Source organism: Podarcis melisellensis (genome assembly GCF_964234715.1).
Source record: "Podarcis melisellensis genome assembly, chromosome: 3".
Classification (NCBI taxonomy): domain Eukaryota; kingdom Metazoa; phylum Chordata; class Lepidosauria; order Squamata; family Lacertidae; genus Podarcis; species Podarcis melisellensis.
The window spans coordinates 105,325,562-105,338,840 of record NC_138530.1 but is presented as its reverse complement, the minus strand read 5'-3'; the positions used below and the strand labels follow the sequence as shown (position 1 = coordinate 105,338,840).

At 42.8% G+C, this 13,279-nt stretch overlaps 1 protein-coding gene across 7 annotated transcripts in view; it reads left to right on the top strand.

Annotated features, from left to right (window-relative positions):
• The window catches only part of MACROD2 (mono-ADP ribosylhydrolase 2), a 987,478-nt gene that overhangs the window by 911,360 nt on the left and 62,839 nt on the right, over nt 1-13,279 (top strand). The gene's annotated exons all lie outside the window — the stretch shown is intronic.

Here is a 13,279-nt window from a genome sequence, read left to right as displayed (position 1 = left end):
CACAGAGACTAGGACTTGCTGATCAGAAGGTCAGCGGTTTGAATCCCCACGACGGGGTGAGCGCCCGTTGCTCGGTCCCTGCTCCTGCCAACCTAGCAGTTCGAAAGCTCGTCAAAGTGCAAGTAGATAAATAGGTACCGCTCTGGCGGGAAGGTAAACGGCGTTTCCGTGCGCTGCTCTGGTTCGCCAGAAGAGGCTTAGTCATGCTGGCCACATGACCCGGAAGCTGTAAGCCGGCTCCATTGGCCAATAAAGTAAGATGAGCACCGCAACCCTAGAGTCGGCCACGACTGGACCTAATGGTCAGGGGTCCCTTTACCTTTATCTTTAGTCAATAGGTCTAGGCTACTCTAGAGCAAAATATACATCAGGAGGCTTGGTTTGGTCACAATCGAGTACAGTTTTACCTTGGAAGTCAAACAGAAGTTTGACTTCCGAAAAGTTTGGAAACCAAAGTGTGGCTTCTGATTAGTTGCAGGAAGCTCCTGCAGCCAATCAGAAGCTGTGGAAGCCTCGTCAGACGTTCAGCTTCCAAAAATAGTTCACAAACCGGAACACTCACTTCCGGGTTTGCGGCATTCGGGAGCCAAATGTTTGAGAACAAAGCCATTCGAAAACCAAGGTACAACTCTATACGCTTCCTACGCTAAACACATTAGATAGAAAATGAGCCAACATAGCCACTAGAGGGCTGCGAAAATTTGTGTCCGGTGCTTTTTTAGACTCATCTACCCATGTTCTATCTGAAACCAAAGAGGCACATTGGTTGTCAGATGTGAACTGTTTTTTTCAGCTCTTCTACCCCACTAAATAACTGGGACTGTGTCAGAGCTGCCTTGGTGCATTGCCAGCCACGCCACTCCTCTCAAATAGTGAGATAACTATTCCCCCCCCCCCAAAAGAAAGCCTGGTCCTCTGAATAAATATGACCCAAAATGGCTTCCAAAGCCATTGCTTTTCAGCACTAGTGTCAAAACTGCAGTTCTGTGGCCCCACTGAAATAACTACTGCATAGCTACCGCAGAGGAGATGATTTAGGAACCGCTACTCAGAGGGCAAAATGGAAGTGAGAGCTGGACCCTAAAGAAGGCTGATCACCGAAGAATTGATGTTTCTGAATTATGGTGCTGGAGGAGACTCTTGAGAGTCCCATGGACTGCAAGATCAAACGCATCCATTCTGAAGGAAATCAGCCCTGAGTGCTCACTGGATCCTGAAGCTGAGGCTCCAATACTTTGGCCACCTCATGAGAAGAGAAGACTTCCTGGAAAAGACCCTGATGTTGGGAAAGATGGAGGGCACAAGGAGAAGGGGACGACAGAGGACGAGATGGTTCGACAGTGTTCTTGAAGCTACCAGCATGAGTTTGACCAACTGCGGGAGGCAGTGGAAGACAGGAGTGCCTGGCGTGCTCTGGGCCATGGGGTCACGAAGAGTCGGACACGACTAAACGACTAAATGACAACAACTCAGAGGGCAAAAGCCCTCAAATCCTTGCTGCTACAAGCTGAAACTTTCCTTATTAAGTTGAGCTTTGGTCATTGCATTTTAAGTGTATGTGCATGATGTCACATCTAAGGTTTGCCTGTCATATTCTTATGAGTGGTCCCATTCTCCCTCCCTTGATCTGGAAAGAGAACAGACCTCCACACTTCCCCTTAGCAAGCAGCCTGAGAATCTTTACCAAAGTAATGGAGAGTTGTGTTCCAGACACTTTGCTGCATACCACCCAAAATGGCCTCCATGTGCACAGGCAAAGACCTGTTTTGTATTTTCAGACCTGTCCTGAATTTACCTTTTAAGAATGGGTAGGCTGTAGACACCGTTATTAAGTTCTGTCCCTAAAGAGTCCTGTTGTTTTGACATGTCATCCAAGATAAACAAGATAATGTGCTGAACTTGATTAGCAATGAAGTACAATTCTAGGCTTGGCTGTTCATTCTTCTACTCAACCTGGGAGGTTCTCAGGCTGATTAGATGGGCAAGCAGTGACACCCAAATCTCCTTCTGTGCACCATCTACATGGAGATGATGCACATAAGTCCCTACCTCAGTAGTTATTACTCACCCAGGAAGTCATCTGTGTGCTCTTTTTGTGAAAATGGATACATCCAAGAAGGAAAATAGTATCACCAATGGTAAGAAAGAAATGGGAAAGGGAAATTAGAAGAGGGGAGGTTTCTATAGGTTGTTGGAAAATGTTTGAAGCTGGAGGGTTTATTTGTGGCTCTTATTTTTGACTACAGTGGTACCTCTGGTTCCGTACTTAATTCGTTCCGGAGGTCCATTCTTAACCTGAAACTGTTCTTAACTTGAAACACCACTTTAGCTAATGGGGCCTCCCGCTGCTGCCGTGTGATTTCTGTTCTCATCCTGAAGCAAAGTTCTTAACCCAAGGTACTATTTCTGGGTTAGCGGAGTCTGTAACCTGAAGCGTATGTAACCTGAAGCGTATGTAACCTGAGGTACCACTGTATGTGGATTCTGCTCACTTGGACTTTGGTTCCCTCCCACTTGGCCCTTGGAGTTTTGGTGAGATTAGAATCCGTCTGGACTTAAAAAGATTCCCCTTCTCAGTTTTAGTGCCAGTTTTCTCTGGTCTCACAGCTTACCTTCTCACCACCTGCCACACCTACCAGTTTCTTGTGCATATTCAGGGAAAGGGGAAATACTAATACTCATAATTTATTATTTATACCACCGCCCATCTGGCTGGAATGCAAAGGAAGGAAGGAGAGCTCTTTCCTTCTCTCTGTCCTGCTCCTTGAAGACTATGGGAAGCAGAGGAGAAACCTCTTCTTACCTCTGACCCATCATGTACTTTTGTGAGTCCCTACCTTACCCCAGCAAGAATTTGGCATGGTGTATTATGTCATAATTGTTTGCACAATGAAAATTGGTTGCATTCTTGGCACTCCTAGGATCCAATCTCGTCGGAAGACAACATAGTACTAAAACAACCATCTTCCTTTTTCACTGCAGTTTTAGTAACCCTGCCATTAAAATAAATAATACATTGATTAAAATCTTACTGTTGAAACGCAGCAAAAATTCTAGTTGTTACTTTCAACAATAAAATATAATAGGCAAGATCTCTTAATGTGTTACTCTTCCCAATTTTCTCCTCATATTGTATCAACTTTCCTTATGCCCTTCCATTTGTTGGTGAGTCATTTGTCCTCTTTTCTTTCATAAACAACCTTCATGAATGTGGTGACCTTTCCAAACCAGATGGCGAAGCTATTTAAAACCCATTCCCTCAATGATGGAAAAACTGCCATCTACTGAAAACTAAGAGTGGCTACTGTGGCATCTGCCATTCATCCTTTATATTGTTTTCAAGTTTCATTTCTGTATTTGCTTGCTGGTTTATTTCAAAGGTGATCTGTTTGCAAACTTTATTTCAGCATTTCTTCAGGTCAGCATAGAATGACATACAAGATCATTAGACACTGCAGTACTGAGTTGGCTCCTTCATGTGAATGTCTAGTCTTCTACAGCAGACTGTGATAGATTTTCTTTGTAGAATAAAGGAACATTATTTTGCTTCCCATTGACAATCACTGGTTGTTTCAAGTGGCAAAATGCTTTCATGTCATACTTGTAACTTTTGTTTCTTTAAAAAAAAAAGGCAGTTTTTTTATCAGACTGCGGCTAATAAAACCTTCCCTTTTTCCCGTCATGCTAGGAAATTATAGGTCTGTTTCCAACTTCCTTTTTTGACCAAGGTAAAAAGGTAAAGGTAAAGGTACCCCTGCCCATACGGGCCAGTCTTGCCAGACTCTAGGGTTGTGCGCTCATCTCACTCTATATGCCGGGAGCCAGCGCTGTCCGCAGACACTTCCGGGTCACGTGGCCAGCGTGACAAGCTGCATCTGGCGAGCCAGCGCAGCACATGGAATGCCGTTTACCTTCCCGCTGGAGCGGTACCTATTTATCTACTTGCACATTGATGTGCTTTCAAATTGCTAGGTTGGCAGGAGCAGGGACCGAACAACAGAAGTTCACCCCATCGCGGGAATTCAAACCGCCAACCTTCTGATTGGCAAGTCCTAGGCTCTGTGGTTTAACCCACAGCATCATACCCATGGGCAAATAATATGCCCACAGAAGCCTTTCCCACAGGGTTCCCACCACTGAAATGAGTATTGAAAGAAGCTTTCTATTCTAGCCAATATAATATATTGGGGTGTAGCTTGGCTGTAGGGTGTGTACAGATGTACCCACAAAAGTTTTCCAGTTTGCAAATATGTCAATGGGCCCAGAAAGGTTGGCGGCCCCTGTCTGGACTATGGTAGCTTTATGGGCCACCTAGATAGGCTTGGCTTGAAGTCAGAAATGCTGTTTTACATTTGTTCCACTCCTACCAGATCAGTAGGTGAAAGGTGATGCCAGCAGCTCTGGACCTTGAGGACTTTCCTAAGAAATTATGCAAATTTCCATCCCTCCCCCATGTTCTTTAACATGTGTGTGAAACCACCGGGCAAACTTACTCATGGATTTTGAACATGGTGCCATAAGTATACTCTAGTTCTCCAGTAATTGAAACCCAGCACAATCAAAATGGAGATTCTGTTGCTAGGGGGGCATGGCCAACCCAAATTTGGTAGATATGACTGGTCCTGAATGGGGTTGTACTTTCTTGCACGCACGCACCTTGGGAGTGCACCTGAAACTGATACATTCATGTTCAGGTTTCTAGCCAAGAGGAATGACTAGCGCTTCAGCTGGTGTGCCAGAAAAACAACCAGGCCACTGTAATGTGCGCTCTGATGTTGTATTGACTTAAATATTGAACTATACTTGATTTCAGGCTTTCTGTTTAATAACAATTTGGAAACTTCAAACTTCAGCTAGTCCAGAACGAAGCAGCTCATCTCTCTCCCCCCGCCCCCCCCGTACTTGCTGCAGAGAACATGTAAGCATCACTTAGCTTCACCATTTTCCAGTTTATTTCCAGGCTAAATTCAAGGTGCTGGTTTTATCCTTTAAGCCCTCAGGTTTAAGGAGAACATATTCTCTACCAGAACAATGTTGCTTCAGGTGCCACCATCACAGGAAAAAGAATACTAGGAAACAGAAATAGATATTTTTTAGTAGTTCCAGTATGCTGGAATTGCCTCCCTGGAGAATCTCTACAGGTTCCCTCTTCCCCAGTCATTAAGAGATCTGCAAAGATGTTTTTTATTCTACCTGACTTTCTGAGAAAAAAGTTTCTTCTTATTTCAATAAGTGATGGACTAGTGCTGTGTGTTTGTAGTTTGTTTTAGGAATTGCTTTATGAAATATTATGATTTTACTGTAAGTCACTCTGCGGGCTCTGTGACTGAAAAGTAACCTATAATTTTTAATATAAATAAGATGAATAAACTTCCAAATGAAAAATGGCCTAAAAACCAGAACAATTATGAATGATTCATTCCTATCTTCCACATGCTGTTTTATACTTTATGTTTTCAGAGAATAATGCCTTAATTATATTTTCGCAGCAGAATGGTATCCAATAATTTGGTATCCAAAGAATACAATAAATGGTACCCTTTTTAAAAACAGTATAATTTTCCCACCCCTAACTCCATACAGTTTGTAGAGGAGACTTTCATCCTTTGCTCTTCTGAATGATCCATAGAGCTACTCTTCTATATCAAGTTTTATAATCCACACCCATGGAAATAGACACCATCCATTATATCAGTTCATCACTTGCACCAATGTATATATTGTATATATTAGTAGAGACAAATCTAACCCATCATAAAGATGGATTAAAATGAAAGAATGAAAACTGTAAAAATAATCTGAAGTCAGAAATCAAGAATATCTTATAAACTTCCATTTTATACTACTACTACATTTTGTAATACATTTTCCTCAGTTTATGAGGCCCAAGAATACTTCAATCATGCATCAACTTCTGTGCGCACCATTATCTGTAATTTTGGGTGACTGGCTGATTTCTTTTCCTACAGAAATATCCAGTTTTTTCACAGGATCTTACTTACAAATCGAGTGCAATGAATCAGTTTTGCTCCTAAGTGCCAACTTTACCACTCTTTTCATTTCTTACTAGCTAAAACAAGGTGTTTCACTCGTGCTGTGTGCAAAACCTGGGTGTGTTACACACTAGAAAAAAGAAATAAGTAAATAAAACATACAGGGCCTAGTTGGGGAAGTGAACATAAATCCACTTTATATTCAGCCCTGCTTCATAAGGCTTTGTTAATTTTATGTTTGAGCATTGCTGCCTAGGATGAAAGGGAGTAATCTAATAAAGCAGAAACAGAAGTACTATGCTTCTGTTGGTGGTGATAGGTTTGTTCATTGCTTTTTTTAAAGGAAAAAAACATGAAGTTGTTACAGTAAGTGCCACACTTTTAACATGTTTGTGGGCAGAAAGGTTCTGGTACTGTGTACCCTTGAGTACCCCCAGAAAAAAACCACTAGGTTTGATTTTGTCTATGGTTGCAGAGAATGCATTTGGAAAAGCTATAAATAAATATTCATTATAGTTCTGTTCTTGAACTATGTGGCTGAATTCATGTAAATTTCTAGTATTGTCCTGCCTTGAAGTTGCGTGTCGAGGTCCCCAGGTCCACCCCAATAACTCATACATCACACAGAAATTTTTGTTTGAGATTTTTGGCATAATTTTGGCCACAACTTTATTAAAATACAAATTTGTGAGTGGTTGCGTAGGCATTGGTTGCGACTATCTGCCCCCACCATGGGGGACAGACTGACATTCCGCATGATGCGAAAGTCAGAATGGGGGAATACACTTGGGGGTTACGCGGAGCAGGGAACCTGCCCTCACCCCAAATGCAACCAGGAGCTCATTGCTATGGCCCGAGCCCCCTTGACAGAGTGGACAAGCAATAGTTAGCCCCCAATTCCTTTAAAGGAATCCCTTACAGCAGCAGCATTAGAGGGGCAGGCACAGCCAATCCATGCCCCTCAACCAACCAAACCATAAACCAATGCCTAACTGCAACCTTACAAGTTGTGACGATTTGCTACGCAGTAGGCAAAAACCAAATGGCCCCAGCCAATCAGCCAGATGGACAAAATTCCTACCAGGCCCCCGCTCCAAAGCAGACGACCCCATGACAGGCATAGCAAGGTCAAAGCGAACAACCCTATTCTAGGGAGGGAGGGACGGGCAATCCACTGCACGGGCGAAAAGAGGAAGCCCTAGCCTCGTGCAAGGAGTTTTAGCATTTCTGGCTGTCAATCAATAAATGGCAACATTAACTTCTTCCCAACAACAAGGGAAGCCCCAATCGCATCAGTGGCCAACGATCAATTAGCCCGCCCTCCAACTTTGGAGTGACCTGGCGGCCCCCACCGCAACACGTGCTCTCCATGAAGGAGAACACGCTTTGTCCACCAGTTAAACATTTTCCCCATAACTTTTTAACTGACAGCCCTTTAAGATAGGACCTATCATAATTTGTTTTGAGCAATGGAGATCTGATGTGCATAGGTACTAATGGCAAAATAAAATCTAAGGATCCTTCCAGATGGCAGCTTCCCTAGCAAGGAATTATTATTATTATTATTATTATTATTATTATTATTATTATTATATATATTTATTTATGCATACATACATACATACCCCACCCATCTGCCTAGGTTTCCCCAGCCACTCTGGGCGGCTCCCAGCAGAATATTAAAAACACTATAAAACATCAAACATTAAAAACTTCCCTAAACAGGGCTGCCTTCTGGTGTCTTCTAAAAGTCAGATAGTTGTTTATTTCCTTGACATCTGATGGGAGGGTGTTCCACAGGGCGGGCACCACCACCAAGAAGGCCCTCTGCCTGGTTCCCTGTAACCTCAGTTCCCGCAGTGAGGGAAGGAATAGTTCCTTACTCTTGAAGAACAAATGGCAGAGTATTCCCATAAAATCTGTCGGGCAGGGGCTGCCCATCTCGTTTCCCCACCCAAGGCAAAATATGAAAATGCCACCCTGTGTCCCTACCCCGCTTGCTCCCTTGCCAAAGCCTCACTTGTCAGGGTTGTGCAGTGGCAAATTCCAGTGAGATCTTACAAGATTTCAAAGGGCTCTTGTGAGATCTCACCGGATCCCGCTTGTCTAGTGGGTATGGTGGAAGGGCTCACATTGGCACCCTTGGTTTCTGCCGCCTCAGTCCACCTTGTGGAAAGGGCAGCCTGGCTGGCTGGCATTAAATAGAGAAGGAAGAAAGGAGGGGGCTATGTTGTTGGCACCTCTTCCCAACCATTCAAGAGATGGATGCAAAAATATGTCTGTTCTACTGAGAAATGTTCTCATCTCCTCATGCTCCTTAAGGATCTTTGCTGCATATTTTGGTATGAGGCAATGTGAGACTTAGGGGAGCCACTTGGCCAGGAAGATTGCTAGGAGGCCTTGAGACAGTCTTTTTCTGTCTAACCTATTCCCAGAGGGTTCTTTTAAGCCTTATCGGTGTGGGGAAGAGAACCACATCTACTACCCTAGACCTTAGGGGAAAGGAGGGAGAGATGCCCCACAATTGGCTCACACGTTTGTCCTCTTGGAAAGGTTTTTGAGCAAAAACAGTGGCCACTCGGGTTGTGAATGTGATCTGTGCGGGAAGCACATTCGCAACCCACAGCGTCCGCAACCTGCAGTGCCGCATCTGCTCACGCGCGGGTCACGATTCAGCACTTTTGCACATGCGCAAAGCGCTATTTAGTGCTTCTGCGCATGCGCAGAAACCTAGAAGTAACCCATTCCAGTACTTCCGGGTTCTGCGCAATGCGCAACCCGAAATCGCGCAACCCAAGGCATCTGTAACCCGAGGTATGACTGTATTTATTGATCACAACTGCCTAACCCCCTCCTTTCAGGACAGAAAACCTACCAATTATCTTTAACACTGTTAAAACCAAGTTTGCAACAGATTAACCTCCTCCTCCTCCTTCCAGGAGCAGGGGATACTATAAATATAAAAGAGCTGTGGTGCAATTCTAGGGCATGGGTAGGCAAACTAAGGCCAGGGGGCCGGATCCAGCCCAATCGCCTTCTAAATCTGGCCTGTGGATGGTCCGGGAATCAGTGTGTTTTTACATGAGTAGAATGTGTCCTTTTATTTAAAATGCATCTCTGGGTTATTTGTGGGGCATAGGAATTCATTCATCCCCCTCCCCCCCCAAAAAAATATAGTCCAGCCTCCCACAAGGTTTGAGGGACAGTGGACCAGCCCCCTGCTGAAAAAGTTTGCTGACCCCTGTTCTAGGGGCAGAGTTGTTGCAACCTGGATGCTCATGATGAACGAATGCATTTTTCAAGAGCCAGGATAGAGCACCATGCCACCATCACTTCCCAGATAACTTTGGTTCTCTGTGGCATAGCAATACAAAGAAATAATTTCCTTTGGAAATAACATCTACACTATAGGTTTGTTGACAGGAGTGAGACCTTGTCAACAATATGTATATATGTATTTTATAGATAACAGCCACCAGCTGTATTACATCTTCTGCTACTGTTTTTGGCCTGCTGGAATAGGGCTGAAGACCTTACCTCGCATGAGCTATAAGAGGCCCTTTCCATGATATATATTGAAGCTAATCTTTTTTACACTTGTCATACATTTTCCATTAACTGGATTTTCTTTATGAATGTGGGTTTACTAGCTTCCTTTATTTTATTCCTGTTAATCTTAAAAGTAAATCTATCCTTGGGCCCTTAGGCTTGAATATTTGATTTAATATTTGCATTTGAGGAGGAGGAGAGTCTTCAATATAGTCTTGACCTTAACAATTTTGAAAGTCAAAATCTGCATAGCAATGTAATAGCACTCTTGGAAGCTTAAATAACATTGCCTTGGCTCTCCAAAGTTTCTTTCAGACACAGTATATATGTAAAATAAAATTGAGAATCTTCTATTGTAGCTTAGAATGCTATTATATTACACTTATTTATAACGTTCAGTGTAATTATCTCAGGACTAGTAGCCCTTACAAAGAATTACCCCATGTTAGCGATTTGCAATGCATCACACACATACCAGGAAAAAAATTAAACTAATTCTCTCACTAATGTGTATAAATATGAAGTAAACTAAAAGGCAGGGAAAGAATATGGAATTAGGAAGAGTAAGGGTATTGTTTATTTATTATTTTTTAAACTGCATTTATATAGCCGCCCCATAAAAGGAATTTTATGAGATGCTTGCATAAAACACATAAATCACTGAAAGGGTCAGTCTGTAAATTGTACATTATTTAAAAGAAAATTTTCTGGTACCTACAAGACCATAAAGCAGGCAAAGGCAAACGCTGCCCTCCAGATGTTTTGTGACTACAACTTCCATCATCCCTAGCTAACAGGAACAGTGGTCAGGGATGATGGGAATTGTAATCCCAAAACAACTGGAAGGCCGAGTTTGCCTATGCCTGCCATAAAGGTTGTGATGGTTGAACATATCTGCTAGTACTAGTTCGTAAGCAGAAGGTCAGGATGGCTGAAAAAGAACAGAATCCAGCTGCTGCAATGGCAAAGGCAAAGTCCAGACCTCAACCCAAGTGAAATGCTGTGCATTTCAGAGAGCTGTGCATAAACAGATGCCAGCAAACCTCAATGAACGGAAGCAACATTAAAAAATTAAGAAATTGTCCAGTAGCACCTTAGAGACCAACTAGGTTTGTTCTTGGTATAAGCTTTCTAAGGTGCTACTGGACATTTTTAATATTTTTTTCTATACAGTGGTACCTCGGGTTACAGACGCTTCAGGTTACATACGCTTCAGCTTACAGAGTCCGCTAACCCAGAAATAGTACCTCGGGTTAAGAACTTTGCTTCAGGATGAGAACAGAAATCGTGCGGCAGTGGCGTGGTGGCAGCAGGAGGTCCCATTAGCTAAAGTGGTGCTTCAGGTTAAGAGCAGTTTCAGGTTAAGAACGGACCTCTGGAATGAATTAAGTTCTTAACCCGAGGTAAAGGTAAAGGTACCCCTGACCATTAGGCCCAGTCGTGACTGACTCTGGGGCTGCGGCACTCATCTCGCTTTATTGGCCGAGGGAGCTGGCATACAGTTTCCGGGTCATGTGGCCAGCATGACTAAGCTGCTTCCGGCAAACCAGAGCAGCGCATGGAAACGCCGTTCACCTTCCCGCCAGAGCGGTACCTATTTATCTACTTGCACTTTGATGTGCTTTCGAACTGCTAGGTTGGCAGGATCAGGACCGAGCAATGGGAGCTCACCCCATTGCAGGGATTCGAACCGCCGACCTTGTGATCGGCAAGTCCTAGGCTCTGTGGTTTAACCCACAGCGCCACCTGCGTCCCAATAGCACATAGTATGATTTAATTAATGTTGATAGGTCAGAATATTGATCTAGTCCAGTATTGTCTGCTCTGACTAGCTGCAGCTGCCTAGTGTTTTAGGCAGAGTGAGGTCTTCATAATCACCTGCTTCTCTCTGAGAGAGAGAATGCAGTGGATTTCATGCATTGAAAGCATGCGCTCTGCCACAGTTACCCTGCTGTCTTGAATTCTAATTGTGACTGATTACAAGTAATGGACCATCTAATGAACATTGTTCAATTCTAAGCTGTCCAAAATGGGAAAGTGTCGGTTGCTGGAAATACTTCACATACTATACCGCAAAAGACAGAATGAGGATGTGAAAGCTGAATATTTTTCCACCGGAATTCAGGCAGGTTGCTGACATTTTAGAATCTGAAGAAGAATGTTTGCACTCTAAATATTACTATGAAATCCATAGTTGTGATCCATAGTGCTACAGTACTTGACATGCACTCTCTCTGCGTTTTAACATTTCTCCTTTGAAGAGCAAACCCACATGTCTTATCACAAACTGCTTTAGACATTCTTCATCATTTCAAGACAAAGCTTGCCATGAGACACAGGGAGTGAGAAAAGCAAACTAGTTGTGTGGGATTTTTTTATCCAGGCCCTGTATATATCTCAGCCGGACCCCATAGTCACCTTTGACTGGACTTAACCATCCAGGGGTCCTTTACCTTTTTACCTTTTATGTATGTATGCAATGTATTTATATCAAAATGTATACAGGTAGTTTCTACACACAATAATTTTATTAACACTAAATTAAAACAACATAGAACATGGATCATATTAAAAGGTTGCATCTGCCACTCAGTAGTTGAACTGGTGCTTTGAATTGGTGCAGCTTTCTACCAATAGGTTTGGGATCAAGGCGTGAATAAATGTCTATTCTAGCTGCCAAAATTATTCTCAACTTTTTCATTAATGTCTAATTCATGAATTGATTACATATTGGTAAAACATTATCTTATCAGCTAAAATTTATGGTGTGCCTGATTCATTTTCTTTCTTTTGTCCTTTCCTTTGATTTTGCTTGTTTCAATACTCTGGAGTTATTTTCTCGGCAGGCAACTTTCTGCAGTACACCTGCTCACTGCTTTTAGCAGACTGTTGTCTGGCTTGTTTAGACTGCCTGGACAGCCTTTCGGCTTTCCCCCCCGCTTCCGTGATTTAATTCTGAAATCTCTCTCTTTCCCTCTCTCTATTATTTTGATAGTATTAGCAGAAACCATTTAGAATTCTGAATAAGATTAATAAAACGCAGTGGATTAGTTTGAGGAGCTTTAACATAGATAATTTGAAAAATGTGTATACATAACAGTTCTACTTCAAAAGTTGACTTTGTAAACTTATTGCAAAGAAGCTGTGTAGGTAATTAAATATTTGCCTTGGGGAATTATTTGCAGTTAATTAAAATCACAAACTTTCAATGCATACCTGCTTTACAGATTATTAAATTTGGATCAGATGTTAACTACCCAGGTTTCTCACATATCCCGCATTGATCGTTTTTGGCAGGTTTAGGATGCTGATTCTTTGGCCCGCTGCCCACCACTGGATAAAATTTCATAAACCACAAGTTTATGAAAGTGACGTTTCTGAGTTTGATATACCTGCAGACCTGCACTGCCCAGTTTATTTGCACTGGAAGCAGCTGATTGATCGGCCCACTGCTCAGATGTTGTCAGCAGCAGCTAACTGGAGGAGATTGGCATGATGGGATTGCTGAGATCCCATCATGCACTTCTTTCCCCTGTGATCCAATAAGTGCTGGAAATATCTAAAAAGACTGCAGAACCAACCAACCAACCAACTAACCAATCTGTACACTCCAAATTTGTTCCTATCACCAATTCACTGGGCAGCAAGGAGGTGCAATAGGATATTAATGCACCAGGAGAGTTAGACATCCCCATGTGCCCAGTTGGGGTAAGAAGCGTGTGTGAGCTTGTGTGGGG